At 48.4% G+C, this 18,652-nt stretch overlaps 1 protein-coding gene across 7 annotated transcripts in view; it reads right to left on the bottom strand.

Annotated features, from left to right (window-relative positions):
- The window catches only part of CRACDL (CRACD like), a 105,778-nt gene that overhangs the window by 75,772 nt on the left and 11,354 nt on the right, over positions 1-18,652 (bottom strand). Inside the window, exon 1 of one of the 7 annotated variants that reach the window (XM_074332353.2) lies at positions 6,516-6,757. The exons of the other annotated variants lie outside the window; for them this stretch is intronic. The gene's annotated coding sequence lies outside the window, so the exon portion shown is untranslated. Of the gene's footprint in view, positions 1-6,515; positions 6,758-18,652 lie in introns of those variants that run through there. 7 annotated transcript variants of the gene reach the window in all.

Raw genomic sequence — 18,652 nt, 5'->3', positions numbered from 1 at the left:
AGTCACCCCCTGATCCCTGGGGTCAGTATTTCTGGGCCAGTAGTCACCTCTTCATCCAGAAGACATGTCCTGGTCTACAGGTCATGTCTCCAAGAGGATTCCCCAATTTTAAAACCCATTTTGTTTTCCCCTACTTTTGAAAGTCACATCTAGGGAAGTATAAAGGAGCCGAAGTCTAAGAGAAGATGTCACATTTTACTGCTAAGTTGTCCCACTGGTGGAAGCAAGACACATCTCAGTGGGCACGTGGACCAGAGAGAGGTTTGCAACTACTGCCAAAGCTTGAATCGAGGAATAAATAAATATATTTTTTATTTATTTACATATATATATATATATATATTTTTTTTTTTTCCCCCCCTAAAGCAACAATATACCAACGAGGAAAACCAGTTGTGTTCTGATTAACCCCAAACTCTGAGAATGGGCTCAGCCTCCTTAACTTTCCTCACCCTGTAACTGCTCTGCAAGCTGATGTCAGTAGTTTTTATTTCTGATGCATCCTAAATTACAAGGAAATAACCACTCTTTCCAGCATTATCCCTACACACACACACACACACACACACACACACACACACACACACACACACAGAGACACACACGGTCTGTGACAAGCAAGGCTGCTGTGGTCAGAAGTCCTGCTTTCTTGGCCCTGCGTCCAGGTGGCACTCCCCTGTCGGATCTTGGGCACCCAGAATGACATCTGCAAAACAGAGCTGCAGCCTCGTGTAAGAGAGCCCAAGTCACTGTCACACTGTCATCACAGCTGTCAGCGATACTCTGAGCTCCTCCTGTCAGCTCGGTGTGGAGCGAGAACCTCCACCCTGGTAAGGACAGGTAAAATGATCCCCAGAGAAAGAGAGAGAGTGCTGTTGTTAGCAGGTGAGGGGCCGCGCAGAGAGAGCAGACACTGAAAGCAAAAGAGTGTGACGAGGTGCCCACCTCCTTGCACACGCGCTCACAGGAGTTCACTTTCATCCCCTTGCCTTGCTTGAGGTCCGCCCTCAGGCATCCTTTCCTAGAGATGAATCTGCAGGAAACCGAGGTGTTCAACGCACAAGGCCTCTCAGTTGAAGCCCCGCAACCCCACTCCCCAGAGCACGTGACTTGGAGTTTGAAGACCTGGGCCCCTTTCCCAGACGTGCTACCTTACAGGGGAACAACCTTGGGAAATCCACATGATCATCTCTGCCTGTTTCTTCATCTGAGAAGATGGAGGTGGCATTTTTCTTGTCTAGTTTGATGATCCAATGAAATACAGCACACAAGCCCCCAACCTTTCATTTGGCAGTGACCCACAAGTGTTTATCGACACAAATTTTCATCAGAGAAGAAAAAGGCCACCTTTATTTCTCCCCATTGGTCCCCACACAGCCTAAGGTGGCATAAGTGACAATAGCCAGGCCACGCCCACGGTCCCTGGGCAGGAGCCCCTTAGGGCACACATCTGTGGGGCCCTCCCTGCACCCCAGGGCTGGCAGCGCCCTTCCTGTACCTCTTTATCTGTGAAAACATCTGACACTGATTGATGCTGGGCTGGCCCCAGCCTCCATTTCCACAGATCCTCCTTCAAAACAGGTCTCGAAAATCTGGAAAATTCTTTTGCTCCACCTGCCATCCTGCACACATGTGCACAAAACAGAGACACTAGAACACATCAGACCTGAGGAGGTGCCTTGCCCACAAGTGACCATGCAGTGACTCTGTGATGGGGCCTGGTTCCCATCATGGGTGCAGTGGAAGGAAACACAGAACTGAAATCCAGGACTCGAGCTCAGCTTGTCTGTGCAGCCGTAACCGAATCTCTGACTTACAGTCCTGTCCACTCTGTCACTGTGCAGGGCCCTGTGCAGGTCCAAGGTGGCAATGTCCAGGACAGCACTTTGCCAATGATGGAATGCCATGCACACAACAGGTGCCCTATAGGTGTGCCCTGTCCCACTGCAGGACTTGGCAAGACATTGCCATTTTTCACTGTAACCTTTCTTTCACAGTAACATCGATTTTTTAAAATAGAAGAAGATAAAAGCAAACTCAAGAGCCTATTTCGGTGTAATTTCGGAGTACGTAATTTCGGTGTTTACCCCCAGGCCCCATGCCTGTCGGTGCTACAATCTGTTCCCTGTCATCCATGGAACAGGTATGTCCTGACTACCTACCTCTCGGTTCCAGGCACTGTGCTAGGCACAGCAGAGCCAGCCAGGAACTACCACAGCACACAACGCCTTGCCTCTTATGTTCTGAGCAGGAAGAGAGGCAATAAACAAACGGAGAGCCAACGTGCTGCACGGGTGGTGGTGAGAGCTTTCAAAACCAAAGTGAGATGTGACAGCTGGCAGACACCTGAATGAGGGAGGGAATGAGCTGTGGGGTAGGTGGGGGAAGAGTGCAGGCACAGGGGAGAGCAAACACGGCAAGGGGAATTGGGGGGCGGGATCAGGGACATGTTGGGTGTTGTGGGGAGAGGAGAGTACACAGCAAGAGGGCCTTGTAACACGTGGGCAAGACTTGAAATTCTGTTCTGAGTGAAGTAAGATGCCATCAGAGGGTTCCCAGCAGAGGGCTGGTACAATGTGACTTATACTTAATTTCATTTTCCAGTTACTCTTGCTTGCATATAGAAATATGATTAATTTTTGCATACTGACCATATATCCTATGACCTTGCTAAATTCACCTCTTTAGCATTTATAATTCACCTCTTTAGCATTTATAGTAGCATTTATTGGATTACTAAGAATTATGTCTTCTGCAAATAAAGATAATTCCACTTCTTCCTTCCCAAACTTTATGCCCTTTCTTTCTTTTTTGTTCCCTTAGTGCACTGCTTGGGACTTTACTGTGCTATATGGAGTGGGGAAAGCAGACTTCCTCACCTTAGTCCTGATCAAGGGAGAAAATATTCAACAGTTCACAGTTTGGAATGATTTTGGTTATGGGCTGCTGGGAGGTAGCCCCTAACAGATTGTAAAGTTTTCCTTTTAGTCTGAGTTTGCTAAGAGTTTCTAATGATAAACAGGCTGTGAATGTTGTCAAATGTTTTCTTGTGTACCTACTGAACACATCACATAGTTTTTATTTTTTATTCAATTAATGTAGTGAATTACATTCATTGATTTTCACATGTTAAGCCAATCTTGCATTCCTGAGATAAACCCCACTTCGTCATGAGATAGTGTCCTTTTTATATATCGCTGTATTCAGTGTGCTAGTATTTCATTGCGTGTGTGTGTGGTGGGGGTGTCCCTCTGTTCGTGAGGAATATTGGTCTGTAACTTCTTTTCCTTTTTTTAAGTCATCGTTATGCTGGCCTCATAAAATTATTTGGGAAGTGTTTCCTCTTTCCTCTTCCTCTTTGAAATTTGTGTAAGTTTGTGTAAGATCTCTTCCCTCATTTTTTTTTTTTTTCTGAAATTCACCAGTACAGCCATTGGGCCTGGAGTTTTCTTAGTGGGAATGTTTCTAATTACAAATTTTTTTTTAATCGAATTTATGGCTATTCAGATTTTCACTTTCCTCTTGTGTCAGTTTTGATAATTTGTGTCTTTCAAGGAATTTATTCATTTCATATAATTTATTAATCTTTTTGACAAAAAGTAGTTCTTAGTACCCCATTATTATCCTTTTAATGTCTATGAGATGTATAATTATATGCCCTCTTTCATTCCTGATACTGGCCATTTGGTTTCCTTTGAGTTTTCTTTTTCTTTTTATTTTAAGTATGTTTTTCCAGGACCCATCAGCTTCAAGTCAAGTAATTGTTTCAATCTAGTTGGGGAGGGCGCAGCTCACAATGGCCCATGCGGGGATCGAACCAGCAACCTTGGTGTTACAAGCACTGTGCTCTAACCAACTGAGCTAACCAGCCGCCCCATGATTTTTCTTGATTAATCTTCTTAGGGGATTATCAATTTTATTTATTTATAATGGTTTTTTTTTGTTTTGTTTTCAAATATTCTATAATTTATTGTAGACATTTTGCACTCTACCATCACCATACTGAACATGGTTTTATGAAAGTTACAATTTCATGATAAAAGTATTTCCTAACTACCGTGATAATCTACCTGTTTTCTTCTTAACCTCAACGTAACAGCTGAGATTAGGATTAAAATTTAACCCTAGCAGACATGAACACGTGGTGTCTTGGTTTACAAATACAGTTTAATACATCAGAATATTGACAAGTACTTACGCTGCTTCAGATGTACTGCCAAGATATGGATAGCCAACAAGTTTATTCATCTTTTTAAAGAACCAACTTTTGTTTCCACTGATTTTTCTCTATTGCTTGTTTGTACTCTTTCATTTACTCGCCTCTTATCCTTTGTCACACATTTTACTGTTACAAATATTAGAAATTCCACAATAAATTGCTATTATTTTTGCTTTAAATCACCAATTGTCTTTTAAAGAAATTTTAAAGTGAGAATATAATTTTTTTATATATTTACAACATATTTCTCATTTCTGGCACTTTTCATTCCTTCATATAGATCCGTATTCTATATGGTGTCATCTCCATTCTGGGAAGACTGTGCTTTAAGGATTCTTACACTGCAGGTCCGCAGGGAACAATTTCTCTCAAATTTTGTCAATTTGAAAATGCCTTTTTTTCACATTTAAAGAGTTTTTTTCAGAACTTTAAAGATGATGTCCCATTGTCTTCTATGCATTGATAAGAATTCAGCTGTATCCTTATTTTTCTTCCCCTACATGTAATATACCTTCTTTCCTCTGGCTGTTTTTATATTTTATTTTTATCTTTTGTTTTCAGCAATTTAATTCTGGTGTGCCTAGGTATGACTTTCTTTGGGTTTACCCTGGTTGGGGTTCACTGAAATTCTGGAATCTGTAGGTTGAGTTTTTTTCATCAAAGTTGGGGAAACTTTCTCAGATATCTTTCTGCCCCAATTTCTCTTCTTCTAGAACTCCAATTACACATATTTGAGACTACTTGCTATTATCAATCACATGCCACTGAGGCTCTGTATCTTTTTTTCATTTTTTTTTTTCACTCTGTGCATCAGTTTGAATGGTTTGTATTGATCTGTCTTCTTCAAGTTCACTGGTATTTTCTTCTACGGTGTCCAAACTGCTGTTTGGCAGATCCATCCAGTGAATTTTTCATTTCAGATGAATGTACTTTTCATTTCTAGAATTTTCATTTGGTTATTAACTTTCCATTCCTCTACTGACATCCCTATCTGCTCAATCATTATGTTTGTATGGGTTTGTATCTATTGACCTTTTTCTCTTTGTTGTTGGTCACACTGTCCTGCATGTCTAGTGATTTATTATTGTACGCTGGATATTGCTGATAATACTTTGCTTAAAGAGTATTGAGTTTTATTCTGGCGGGCTGTTAGCTGACTGGCCTATCTTGATCCCAGTGAGGCTTATTTTCAGATTTTGTTATAGTGGGTTTAGTGTGGCCCTTACTCTAGACTAGGGTAACCCAACTCCTAAGGTGTGGCCTTTCTGTGGTCTCAGGTGAATACTCAAGGTATCCAGCAAGCCTCTTCACTCTGGCAGGTTAGAACTCTAAATCTCCCAGCACTGTGTAACCTCCGGAATCTCTGTTCAGCTCACTTGCTGATTAATCTTCCTCCTCCTCCTCCCAACACCCAGTAGTTGTTTTCTGCCAAGCCTCAAAGAGTCTTGTCTTGTGTAAACACAGCTTAGCATGTAGGCACGATTCTAGGGGAACGCTTTGAAGATTTCTGAAATCCTTCCTCTGCTCAGAACCCTTCTCTCCAGTACCCTGCCTCACAAATTCCAGCTGTGTCTGCACTCCAAAATCCTGATTTCTGTTTCCTCTGCTCAACTGTCTGTTGGTGTCTGCTTTCTTGTGTCTTGGTTTTGAAGGTACTCACCAACAGAAAGCCAGGATGAATGTGGAGTTTGCCTCACATACTTCAGTTTGGATCAGAGACCTGCATTGAGCATTGTTCCATTCTTGAAAACAGTTGCCTCATATATTTTGTGCAGTATCATAATTGCTTAGGAAAGGAGAGTAAATCCAATATTTATTACCACATTATAGCTGGGATCAGAAGTCTGATTACATTCTAAAAGGTTACTGGCTGCTGTGTGGAAGAGATTGCAAAATGTACTATCTACTTTAAGGCCACATAAAAAAGACTGACGATGGAGTTTTTCTTGAAGCAGAAAATACTAATGCGTTGACACCTGTTAAACACCTGTGCAAATCTGGCAAGAAATCAAAAGTGAAATGTGTACCTTCAGGTAAGCCCATGGGCACACGAGGCTAGTTCTCATCTCTGACATAAGTAGAAACATGAAGTTTTGAAGGTTGGAGTAAAAGGCCCTCCTCTTATAAGCTAAGCTATAGCAGGAGCTGGCAGTCCCTTGTTGAAAGCTGTAAGCAGTGGACGCACTGGCCATCTCACCTGGGAAACCAACCACAAAAGAACAGGAACCCAAACGTGTGGGCTGGAAAGCTCTGAGATCAAGCATTGGGTCTCTTCTAGACAATTTCAACTCCTCACCTGTGAGGCAGGAAAGGGTCGCACACTGTCTCGCCTACAAATGCAGGACCAAGTCAACGCTCCAACAGAAGTTATTTTCCTAGCAAACGCCTGCCACTGGTACTGCAAATAGGGTCTGACCACCCAGCGAGATGACTCCACGGCTTCTCCCATGCACAGCGTGTGGCTGGCTTGTCAACCTAACAGCTTGTAAATGACCAGGAAGATTTTATCAGCCCAAATAAAAACCCAAACTCAAACTCACCCTATCTCTGGGAATGTCTACCAGGTAGATAAACACCTGAAGAACCGTCCCCCCCCCTTCCCTGGTACAAGCTGCCACTTGCCCTGGACAACAGACCACGGCTCAGGTTTCCAAGGTGGTTTACAGATCCAATGACCTCCCACTCTGGCACTGCCTCCATCAGTGTGGCTACAACATTCAGAATCTACGAAAGGCCACGGTCCGTACTTGCCTTGCAATTGCCATGAAAATCCCACATATACAGAAATTTACTTCATTTACACCTTGACCTGTTATCTCTCAGTCTGGACTCAGTCCCTATTTTCATTTGTATAACAACAGAATTATCCTAAAGGTTCAGAGGTCTACACAGAAAAAGCCCACTGCCCAAAACTTATTTTCCCCAACCCTACGTTTAAGAGCTTAATGCAAACGCTAAAAGTAGAGGCTATATTGAGGGGTCCTGATTTTAAACCTCACACAGTGAACCAACATTTCAGAAATTCTTTTCCTCCGACTCCTGAGAGAATTCCCCACTAAAAATTCAGAAGATTGGCAGAGAGTTGTCAGGCAATTTCTGTGTAAGGTTTCTGAGCAGAGCACACCATGAAATTCATCTTTTCCAGAGCCCTCGATAGCAGTAGCAAACTCTTCAATTTCCCTTATGATATTTGCATCAAATTCCCTGTGCTTTTCAAGGGGTACTTATTTATTCGTAAAATTATTTTATTTGGTTCAATTGTCTCCCCATTTACATGTAACAGCTGTGCAGTGTCATTGCTATAAATTTTAAGAAGAGGTGGGCAGGTATGGAAAAATCCCTGTTAAATGGCTGAGAAAGCAGTCATGATTATTAGATGAGGGGCCACAGAGGAGGCTGAGAACGTCTGTATGTAATCTGGGCCTAGGCAACCGTCACCCAACTGTGGTTCATGAAATCTGGAAATGCAAACTGAGCTGTCAGGCAGGAGCAAACATTGGCCATGCAAAATGCAATTTCCTCCCCTGCACATTTCTGCTGCTGACCCGCAAAGGCCCACTGAAATCTGATGCCAGGCCTCCCGGCCCCTCCCCGGAGGCCAGGGGCCTGGCACTGACGGCTCCATCTGTGGCAACACCCCAAGCCACCTGGCCAGCTGCGCTTTCTCCCTGGTTCCCTTTCGGCCAGAAGAATCCTGCTCCTGAGCCTCTGCAGTCTCACAGAGCCTGTCCCCAGGTCCAGAGCGCGTCAGGGGGTATGGCATAGGGCCAGAGACCTGGCTGAGCAAAGATGAGAACAAAAGGAACAGGTAGCAGGGCTCTGGCAGCTTTTGAAAAGGGGCAATTTGATCCTGAAGGAGGAAGCTGCTGCATTCTGTTCAGATTCTCAACCCTCCAGCTGAATAAAACATCAAGCAGTCAGACACCAGCTTCCTCATCTTGTCCCTTTCCCCCCACACCATACTTGGGGGAATTCTGCTCGCCACCCTGGCCTGGCACCACCTCCCTGCTCCGCTCCATCCCCCCCCCCCCAACTGCTCCTACCTGCAGGGGCTGTGGGCCAGGACCATCCCTCAGGCTGGACACCCCACATGCCTTTTGGGAACAGCGGATGGCAGCATCTTCTCTGAAAATGGACTCTGACAAGTTTCTTGTCTCCTGAACCACTGCTCTGAGGATCCCCCAGAAGTGGAGTCAGCTCTGGCTCACGAGACTGACACAAGGAGACGCCTGCAGGCCAAGCGTGTCAGAGGGAAGGAGCCCTCCCTCCTACACCCACCTGCCAGGTGTTCTCCCATCTCGGGACCTATCCTTGCTCCCAGATTCCCCAGTATGAAGCTCACCGATGGGATCATGACACCCAGAGTTCTGGGTAGCATCTGGAGGGACATCCGGGTAGGACAATGCCAGGTGCCTGGGTGAGGTGCTGAACTGAGAGGCGGGAGGCCCACTATGCCCAGGATTCTGGCCCTGACGCAGCCCCGTCCCTTCTGCTCTCTGGGCCTCAGGTACCTCATCCTTCAAAGGGGCACAGAATTCCACCCACCTCACAATTAATGTGGGGCCCCACCAAGGCTGTGGGGAGCAGGCTGTGCCTGGAAGAGAACAGATGGGAAGGATTCTCTAGATGGGGGGACCCTTTGCAAATGCTCCCAGGGCCTTGCCCCAGGTGCCAGCAGAGGGGTGTGGGAAGCACTTACAGAGGGTCCTGGTCCACCATGTGCAGAGCGCTAAGTCAGACAATGAAGGGACAAAGCTGACAGAAGGGCGGTCCCTGCTCTCGACTCTCCCAGGTGAGGACTCCCCGCTTCACGCGCTAGGTCCAGGTGTGGTCCCCACGCTCTCCTGACACCCCACCCCTCTCCCTGTCCTGCATTGATGAGGATGACCAGGTCTAAACTGAGGTGCTGGTGCCAGAGCAAGAAGAGAGGCACCTGCTGGAACGGGGGTTTGGGGGTGGGGGGTGCCGGCTCCACTTGGAGACCGTTCACCATGACCTGAACCCAAATGCTGGTGACCAAGGCCAGGCTGGCGCTGTGAGGCCGAAATTACCTGCTGGGCCACCCGAACACCTTCGGATGCTCAGTTTCCTTTCTCTGTGTTCGGTGCCCGGGATGAAACTCACAGAAACCGCAGCACAATGAGCCCTGTGCTTGCATGTGCTTCACATGGCAACGGGAAAACCGCAGCGGGAACGTGCCCATACCGCACACCAAAACCTTTAAAAAAATGTTTCATCTAGAACAATGCTGACACACGTGTGATGAAATATTTAGCTGTTCCACCTAGCTGACTCATGTGGTGGCCGCAGGGGTGCACGCCCGCCCACCCCGGAGGGCAGGAAGGCTGCCCCTGTGCTTTGCCCTAGCGAGCAGAGCAGTGGGGTGAGGAGCGTGCTGTCCTGTTTGCTTTGGTGACAACGTTTGGTGTCCTGGGCAGCGTACCTGTGCCAGACACTGGGGAGAGCAGGAAAAAGGGCAAAGGGGGACAAAGCACTTTCAATGTATTAAAATACCCGAGCTAACCACACCTTCCCTTTGAACAAAAAGGCAGTTTGCAAAGAGCTGAAGCACGCCAGGCAGAGGGGGAGGCCATGCTGTCTGGTGGCTCATCAGTTTGGGTTCAGTTTGGCTCCGCCTGCCTGGGTGTGCTGAGGCAGGTGACAGCACTGAGTGGCAAGACGTGAATGGCCGGCAAGCAGATGCCCACACCTGTGTGCCACTCACTCCTTAGGGGTGAACTAGCCATGGGGGCCCCGCCCCCACATCTGTCTCAGGCGTGGCGTGCTGGGGCCACACTGACGGTGGCCGCACAGGCCTGCCCCTCTGACCCACTGCACGTCCACAGCTGGGCGTGTGCCAAGCACGAAGCAGCCCCCCGCCACACACACCACCTGAGGCCTGTGGTGGCTCCTGAGAGCCCCCCACCCCACTATGGGTCAGGAATGCCTGCCCCTCCCCCTAGCACAGCCGCCCCCCCCCACACACTCCACCCCCCAGGAGCCCTGCTGAAACACAGCTGAGCTAATTCTGGGCTCCCTGCCGCCCACACAAGCCCACGCTGCACATGTTCTGACTCATTTCTGAGACATCCAGAAGCAGGGTCCGGGAGAAAGGCAGTGACGAGCCCACCAGGCACCCCATCAGTCCAGGACCAGGGGTCCTCGGGCCTTAGTGGAACCTGGAGGCAGATCTGAGGCCTCTCACCACCTCATCCAAATCACGCTAGTAGGAGATGAGCCCCAATTTTAAACTCCATTAATTTCTTGAGCCATCCAGCCATGGTACACAATCAGGGAGTGAAAATCTGGAGTTAAAAAATTAAATCTGTATCATCCATTACCATCCACACCCATTTTGGACACGTGGAAAATTCTCACCCTGTTGCCAAAGGTCTCACACATAAAAGGCATCAGATCAGAAAACATTCACGGAACACCTATTACGTGTTATTTATCTGCCCATCCCCAGAACCTAAGGCGGACGTAGTCTCCACCCTCAGATTTCAGTCTATGGGGAGGCAGACACCTCTGTCATCTACGCAGTGAAGGTGCATGTAGGGTGCTGGAGGGGAAGTGACAGGGAACAGTCACTTCTCCCAGGAGGTGAGGGAGGGGAAAGAGTGACCTGCAGGCAGTCTGCTGGGGACCATGTGAGAAGCCCGTGGGTGGTGAGGACACAGGCCTGAGGTCTGAGGCCTGCGGTGTTTGGGGTGTTTTCAGAACAGGGAGTATCGGGGCTGGAACCTGCGGGCTGTGAGGAGAGGGGCAAGCATCAGAAGTGGCTGGACACAGAAGCACTGTCAGACTGGAGGGCCTGATGTCAAGCCCCTTAGGAACCATCGCAGGGCTGGTCTGGATGTCCAGGGACTGGTGGAGAGTGCCGTCTTCAGGAGCAGAGACCCTGACTGGCGTTATGTGGTTGGGCGAGTTACTTCCACACCCCGCGCCTCACCATAACCAGAATAAACCATCAGAACCAAACCTACCTTGCAGGGCCGTTCTCAGGATTACAGGAGCTAAGCGGTGTGGACGCCGGGCCGGTGGCCCAGAACATACGCAGTTTGGAGTCAGACAGGTTGGGGGTCAAACCCCACTCTATCAGCTAGAAGCAGTACCACCTGGGGGAAGTTACTTAACCTTCAGAGCCCCAGCCTTTTCCTCAAGAAGAATGAGAAGAATAGGTGCCCTGGGAACAGGCTTAGGAATCGTGCCTCTATTGAAAGCTTCACTCATGGTCTTGTCATTCCCTGTGACCCACTGAGCAGTGTGAGGCTGACCAGCGGGCTCATGTGCCCCGCTGGTGCTCAGAAGCCAGGATTGGAAGTCAGAAAACCTGTGTGTATGTGTGTGTATGTGGGGGGCACGGGGGCGAGGGCGGCTGGTGGGCTGCACCCTCCACAACTAGAGTGAAAACAACTTGACTTAGAGCTGATGGGTCCTGGAAAAACATACCATTTCCCAATATTCCCCAATAAAAATTTTAAAAAAGAAAAAGAAAATCTGTGGGGGCGGGGGCTGAGCCAAAGCATACAGGTACCTGGGTTCCCCAAATTCCTCTAAAGGACCGTCCACTTCAGCAGTTCCCTCCTGCACCAGCATCACCCAGCCCCCCAGCCAGTTCAGCAGCACCGTGCAGGCAGGCAGTATCACAAAGCAGCTTCCAGCGGAAAGGCTCCCCTCTCTGCAGGGCACCGCCGCCCTGTGCACCTGGACACCAGCAGTATACACACACGCCAGTATAAACACGCACAAAAGACACACCTGGGCACCTTTGGACACAAGGAAGGGCCCCCTGAGCAACCCAGCAGGGTCCTGGCCACCCTGATGCTAAGGACAGCCACCACCGCTCTGCTCTGGGCTCATTTCATGGGCTCCACCCCCACCCCAGGCTGCATCGCTAGGCTCCCCGAATTCCCAGGCTCCCTGAACCTTAAGCAGGGCAGGCAGGGGGCACCGCCACGTGGTGTGGGGCAGTCATCCTGGGTTGAGCCCACTGGCACTTCCCAACACCCCTCTGCTTCCCAGCCTGCCCCCACTGCAGCCCTGGTTACAGACACCGGGCCCACAGTTGCTCTAAGATCACACAGAAGGACCTACTGGTTGTTTCCATCACCTTCAAAGAACATTTGAAAACACGGGAGTTCCTGCTGGGGAGAGAGAAGCCCTGCCTGTCCCCTCCCTCCTGTGTCCACTGGGAGTTCACAAAGGCACCTGACCCATACTGTTCCCACGGAGGAGGCCAGGGTGGCCCTGGCACAGGTGCCTGTAGGTGCCAACCTGGGACGCCCTGAGAGAAAAGGGAGGGTAGGATGAGTCTCAGCCCTGAGGCTGCTCTCAGCACAGGTTCCCAGCCCCTGGGGCCAGGGCGTCTGGCAGTGACAGATCTCCAGTGGACAAAGGGTGCCGTCCAGAGCATGACAGCCAGTCACCCGGGCATCAGCACCCTGGTTAATCAGGGTCTCTGCAGGGTGGGTGGTTTGGGTGAAGGGGGTTGGCATTGCCGTACTCAAGGTAGAAAAACAATGAGGGGAGGGAGGGAGGGAGGGAGGGAGGGAGGGAGGGAGGCCAGCGGATGGGAGACTGTTTGCCGGCCTGGCCAGAAGCTGGGTCTGACATTTGCCTTGGAGTAATAAGAAAAGACAGTAAAGGACATCACATGACAGACTTTAGGAGACTCGGGCCCAGGGACAAAGGGGTACAAAGTGCAGACGGGCTTCCCTTGCTGCCCCCTTTCTGCACGGAACCAGTGTGGCTGAATCCTTCCTTCCAGCCTGGGCGTGCCCGAGAGGAGGCCAGAGCAGGCTGTCTCGGCGGACTCACTCCACTCCGGAGCACAGAAGGCACCTCCTGGGGCCCCCAGAGATGAGCAGGCAGTGAATGGGGCGGGGGCATAGCAGGGCCTGTCGCCATGCCCACAGGGCCAAGGAGGCCGGAGAATATGACTGTCCTGAGACCCGGGGGAGTCTGGGGTCTGGAGGAGCTGCCAGGTGTGTGCCAATCCAGCAGACAGGGGAGACCCCGTGAACATCACTGGAGAACAGAGGAAGGAAGGCCATCAACTACATCAAGGTGGAGGCCAAGAGCTGCAGGGTGACGGGGCTGCACTGGGCAGGTAGAAAGGAGGACCGCTCTACACAGAGGGGGCTGCTGGATGGGGAAGGAGCTGTCAGCCATGCCTGGGGCTGGGCAGGCAGGCGGACCAGCCACCGACGGACAGCAGCACCACCAGGGCCCAGGTGATACATGAAAGTCACACACTCAATGCCTTCAACAAAGCTTTTCTGAACTCTCGGACTGCGGTGACGCACGAGGCAGTTCTTCACAATCTCTGTTCCCCAGCACACCGTCTCCTTAAATCAAAATCAAAACTCTCACCACAGACAGGCCAAGACTTCTGTTTGGCGAATGACAGCACGTGGCCCCTCTGGGGTGGCCAGATTGCCGCCCTCAAAGTCACTGTGTCAAGCCTGGAAAACTGCCCCAAACTTTCAGAGAAGGACGAGTAGCAGGATCCAAACTCCCAATCTCAGGGCACACTTAGCAAAAGGGGGATTTGGGGAGGCCGGATGGCTCAGCTGGTTAGAGCGTGAGCTCGTAACAACAAGGTCGCCAGTTCAATTCCCCCCATGGGATGGTGGGCTGCGCCCCCCGCAACTAATGATTGAAAATGGTGACTAGACTTGGAGCCGAGCTGCACGCTCCACAACTAGATTGAAGGACAATGATTTGGAGCTGATGGGCCCTAGAGAAACACACTGTTCCCCAATATTCCCCAATAAAAAGAAAAAGAAAAAGGGGGATTTTTCCTTACTATAAAAGTAATTCATTGGATTGTTTAAAAAACAAACAAACAGCTGTGCTATACCCACACAATGGAATACTACTCAGCAATAAAAAGGAATAAACTTGATATATACAAATGCAGGGATGAATCACAAAATAATTACAGGCTGAAAGAAGCCAGACAGAGAGAGCACACACTGCATGATTCCATTTATATAAAATTCTAGGAAATGGAAACTGAAGAGTAGTGACAGAGAGTGGACCAACGGCAAGAACGGGGGCGGGCAGAGGTGGAGGGAGGAGACTACACGGAACATGAGGCATTCTGCGTGTGCTCATTATCTCGATCGTGGTATTGGTTTCATGGGGAGTGTACATCTGTCAAAACTTATCAAATTGTGCACTTGCAATGTGTGCAGATTACACGTCAACTGTACCTCAGCAGAGCTGTTTTTCAAAAACTAATCCCTGCTGATTACAAGAAGAAATACAGAAAAATATTAAATCCCCCATAATTCTATCAGCGCTTACCAGAAATAACATTTTTATGTGTTTCCTTCCAGTCTTTTCCCTATACACACAGATAATAAGATATAATTTGTTCTTATGTAGAACACAGCCCCTCTTTTAAAAAGCTTTATGTTCTGAATTTTTTCTTTTTTTTTTAATTTTAAAGTTGTATACCCTGAGTTTTTTGTTTGGTTTTGAACTCCAAACCCTCATACACCTCAAGAATGGAAGTGAGGACAGCAGCTGCCAGGTGAGCGGCCAGGAGAGAGGCAGAGTCCCCATGGTGAAGAAACTCACCTGGAGGGACGGGGTGGACCCCAGGATACAGGGCAGAGTATCCATCTACCACCCTGAGGGAGGGCTTTCCAGCGTCAGCACTCCTTTCTTTGGTTCAGTTCACCCAAACCTTCTCTTTCTCTAAATTGAGCCTAAATGACAGCACTTTGCATCCAGTATCTGCTCAATCAAAAGTCACTGAAAAAAATAGAGACCGACCTATTCTCCCATCACGACTCCATCCATCTTCACTTTGGCCGCCGGCTCTTTCCCGCGGCTCCCACTCTCCTTCCAGCTCCAGCCACCATCCTTCCTGCTTCTTCATTTAGCCTTGATCCTGACGTTCCCTTGTGACTAAGCAGCCTTCACAAATGCTCCAAGGGCTCGACCGCACGCCAGGATACGAATGATTCATTCCCCAAAGTAAACACTGGGTGTTTAAACTGCTTCCAAATTTTCACCTTTATAAATAACAGTGTGATGAACATCCTTGCACAGAAATCTTTGGTGGGCACATTTGTTTCCTTGGGAAAAATTCCTACAAGTGGAATCACCAGGATAAAGGGATGAATTCTTTTAAGGGTTTGGGGACATCGTGTCAAACTGCCTGGCAGGAAGCTTGTGAGTTCCGGTCTTGAAGGCATATGAGCACCCTGGCCGCACATCTCCACTTGTATTGAGTACCATCGCTCACAAAAACAATACATACCAAAACAATCGATGGCAAAAAAAAAAAAAAAAAAAAAAGTTATCTTTTTTGAATGTGCCTCTGTTGGATGACTGTAGAATTGACTCTGTCACACTTACTGCCATTTCTTTCTCTTTATGCAAATGAATTCATACCCTTCACCCACTTTCCTACCGGGAAATTCAATCCTAACCCAAGTTCTTCATATTGATTATTAGCGTTGTTTAGGCGACAGGGGATTTGTCAGAAATGTTGCAGACATTTTTTCCTCAGTTTATCAAGTGACTGTTGATTTTGTCCAGGGGGGTTTTTTCTTTTGGCATACTGAAGTTTTTATCCCCTGTGATGAACTAACAGTTTTGGCCTTGTGGCTTCTGCCTCTGGTATTGTGTGTCTCATGCCCTAATTTCTTAAATACCTACCTAAAGTGAATTTAATGATTTAATTTTTACATTTAAAATTTTAATGCACGTGGAATATATTTTAGGGATTGATATGGTTGAGAAACCTGATGGTTCCCCAAGTGGTTTTATTAACTAAATCTGGGAGCTTCTATTTTCCATACTTTGTAGTCTGTTCCATGGATATGCTTTCTATTCCATCCCAATATGAAAATGTTTAAATTATTATAAATTTACAATATGTTTCAATATCTGGTAGCTTATCCACCCAGATTCTGTGCCAGGAATGGCACTAAATCCACAAATTAATTTGGGAACAACTTAAATATTTAAAATATTGGCCCCTCCCTTCCAGGAACATGCAAAACATCTCCATTTACACGAGTGCTGTTCTGTGTCACAGCACAGCTTTATTGTGTTCCTCATACAGGTGCCACACATTTCCTATGCGCACCCTTTGAGTCCATCACACTTGCGACTTCCTTATGAGGCAGAGCAGCTACACTGTGCACACTTCTGCATATAGGCACTGCCTCTGCAACCACCCCCAGCCAAGCACAGCTGGTTCCAAAGCCTTTATTTACTGTGTGGTCACCCCTGGGGGCCCCCAGGCCCATGACCCCTGAGGGGCGCCAGCACTTCCCAGGTGGCTGTCGTCCACTACTCCTAAACTCCTCTGCGGTCCACAGCCTCCACACAATCCACATCCTGTCCTATTGGACACGGCCCGTCCTACAAGCCAGACGCTTCCTCCAAATGGAGCCGCCTCTCCCCATGCTTCCTGCTTGTAGAAATGAATCTCACTCTTGTAGAGCCATTCAAATGCTACCTTCATAATCTGCATTCATGAATCCCCACTGGGCTTACCTCTTGTGGAGGAGCCCTTACCTTAGTCCACTTCGTGATAAGAGTGACTCACACATCTGTGCCCTCTCAGGTGACTGTGAGGGCTCGGCCCACAGCTAAGCCATCCGGCCCCACATCACAGTGCTGTGCGCATGGAGGCAACCAACGTGTGTTGACAACTTGGATGAAGAAGCTGGAAACTGCACCCTGGGTGTGGGGAAGCCACCTGTCCCTCCTCACGAGCCATGAGGAAGAAGCACTCCAGGAAGACAGCGAGGCCCACAGGGTTGAGGACAAAGGAGTGTCTGTGCCTCTTGGGAGCAAATGGGGTGCAGGCCAGCCCGGCCCTGCGCCCTTGGAATCTCCCCAGACAAGGTCTTGGGCTCCTCCCTCCCGCAGGAAGGTGGGAACCTCCGTCTTAGAGATCAAATCTGCCCATGGCCTAGACGCACTCAGGTGAAGGCCAGGGTTGTCAGCCCAGCCACACAGCAGATTCACCTGCAAAGCTTTCTGAACACAAACCACAGTCCCACCCAGACCCCCTGAGAGATGAGGTGCTGACACCAGACCAAGGTACGGTCCAGGTAAGCACACCCCCATCTCCTCCTCCTCAGCCTTCCTTGAATGAAGCAATGCAGACAAGCAAAGGGGAAGGAAACCGACATCTGACGATGCCTAGAGGCCAGGCTCTGGGCTAGGAAGCCAGTTGACAACTATGATCTAATTCCCTCTGCAATCCTGTATGAATTATTGCCCCGATTTACCTTTACTGAGGAGGAAACACATTTTCAGATATGACTCATTCCCAAGCAGCCAGGCTGGGACGAGAACCAAAAAACAAACACAAACAAATGCACTTCTGAGAAATCCAAACTTCGCTGGTTTAGCGGAGACCCCGCAGATTTGAAAAGTCCCAAGCATCCATCTCTCAGTGACACCTACTAAGCTTGAGGCATCCCAGCACCTGGTTCTGAGCCTGCAGAAACAGGCTGTCTGCCTTCACTGAACGGGCGCTGGCACAGCTGGAGACTTCTCAGAATCCTCTGCTCCACTCCCACCCAGGACCACATGATGACTTTCTTGGGCAGAATTACAGAAAACTAAGCAGTAATTAATCATTGGACTGTTGGTGTTGTTTATCCTGCTACATCTTTTAAATTTGTCTTCATGTTTGGTTACCTCTTTCAGACCATATTCTCTTACTTCTTCTTTTTTTTTTAAAGCACTTATGTCCTAAAAAGAAAACATCGGGGAGTAGGAAACCACTCTTGGTCTCATCGCTGGGGCGAAGGAAGCATCACACTGCGGAAGCGTCGTAATCCTGGGCGCCCCCTGGTGGAACCTGATGAAATTGCAGGCAAAGTCCCCAGGAAGAAACAGCAAACTGCAAAAGGGCACATCCACTTTTTGAAAGGCTAACAAGATCCTTTGTTATTTACATGCGAATCTCTGATAACCTGAAAATGGAATCAATATGATGTCACAGACATATACAGGTTATTATTTTCCAGTATGTGTAGGCGTGATTAATAAAACACAATGTCACCTAGATAAGGCTGAAAATGTATAGCATCTGTTTGCTTATCTATATTTTCCTCCTTGATGATCATGAAAATATCATTACTGTCACGTGAGAGGTTTCTCAAAGTGTTCAATGTAACAAAGGGACGCTGGTACTCAGAAAGACCATGAAATGACAGCCTTGAAGAAACCAAACACTGTGGCAGGTGACTGGATATTCCTCCTTGAAGTGAATTCAGATGGGCATTTCAGTTTGGTGGCCAGTGAGGAGCTTCCATTGCAACTCTGTACAACAGACTGTAAATCCGTCCATCAGAAGAGCAAAGACCTGCTGTACGAGCATGTTGATATCGCAACCGTGATGTTTACTCGGGAACTGGGGAGAAACAGGAGCTCCTGACGTCTGGG

This window comes from Rhinolophus sinicus, chromosome 2, assembly GCF_057876585.1.
Source record: "Rhinolophus sinicus isolate RSI-liver-muscle chromosome 2, RSI-T2T, whole genome shotgun sequence".
NCBI classification, from domain to species: Eukaryota; Metazoa; Chordata; class Mammalia; order Chiroptera; family Rhinolophidae; genus Rhinolophus; species Rhinolophus sinicus.
This window is presented reverse-complemented; position numbering and strand designations above follow the sequence as displayed.